This window comes from Pezoporus wallicus, unplaced genomic scaffold (assembly GCF_028554395.1).
Source record: "Pezoporus wallicus isolate ANWC-B61680 ecotype Strahan unplaced genomic scaffold, APGP_CSIRO_Pwel_v1 contig_3486, whole genome shotgun sequence".
NCBI classification, from domain to species: Eukaryota; Metazoa; Chordata; class Aves; order Psittaciformes; family Psittacidae; genus Pezoporus; species Pezoporus wallicus.
This window is the reverse complement of record NW_026642292.1, coordinates 7,277,808-7,278,821: the sequence shown is the minus strand read 5'-3', so window position 1 is coordinate 7,278,821 and position 1,014 is coordinate 7,277,808.

Below are 1,014 nucleotides of genomic sequence, written 5' to 3'. Positions count from 1 at the left end.
CAGAGCGGCACAGAGCGGCACAGCGCCGCGCAGCACGCACCGCCCCCTCCCCGCCCGCAGCCGGCCAGGACAGCCAATCGGCTGCTCCTGGGGGCGTGGCTATCCCGCGGGAGGGAACATGCGGCGGGGTTTTACACACGTGCGCTCGGGGGGCGGGGCCTGCGGTCCCGCGAGCCCCGCCTCCCCGGGGTGGGCGGGGCCAGCGCCATTGAGGAGTTGTACCATCGCATGTCGGCCCTGCAGCCCGCCGGGGCACCCGCACCCGCCTCGGGGTCCTGGGCCGGGCCAGGCGGGGTCTGTCGGCGCGCCCCGGAGCTCTCCCACCGCGTCTCGCTCCGCGGTGGCGGTTTGAGCACCTGGCGGAAGCATTTCGTTAGGCGGCAGGTACAGGTCTCCTGGGCCAGCAGTGCGCTGTTCTATGAGACGTGTGTGTAATAAAGTCACGGTTCCCTGAGTTATTTCCCCTATTGCTGGCACCTCCCGGGCTGTCGGTGACTTCGTGCCGTGACAAACTTCATTCCGCGCTTCCAAGCGAAAACGCGTCTTTGCCCGGCGTTACCGGCTTTCGGTAACGCCGTCCCTGCACCAGCCGACCGCAGAGCACGATCCCGCTGCCGCTGTTCAGTCCGCCCCGGACTGAACGGCTTGCACTCAGCTCAAAATGCTTTCCGAAAAGTTAAAAGAACTGCCCAGCTCCGCTCACAGCACCCGACACGCCCGGGATTTGCTAAGCAAACAGACAAACCAACCAACCAAGTCTCCACAGAGACCAAAACTACAGCAATGCCACGTTACGGAGAGACGGTGTCCGCCGGCAAGCGGGGCTGGAAACCCAGCGGGACAGGGCATGGGGGGACGTGCCCGGAGGAGCCGTGTCGCAGGCTGGGTCGAGCGCCTGTCACGTCCCGGCAGAGCGGCCTGTCACGGCGCGGGAGTTACACGCGTCTCAGCTGGAACTCAGCACACTTCACCCCGTCCAGAATCCACGCTGAGTGTTCTCCCCGTCCAGCCACG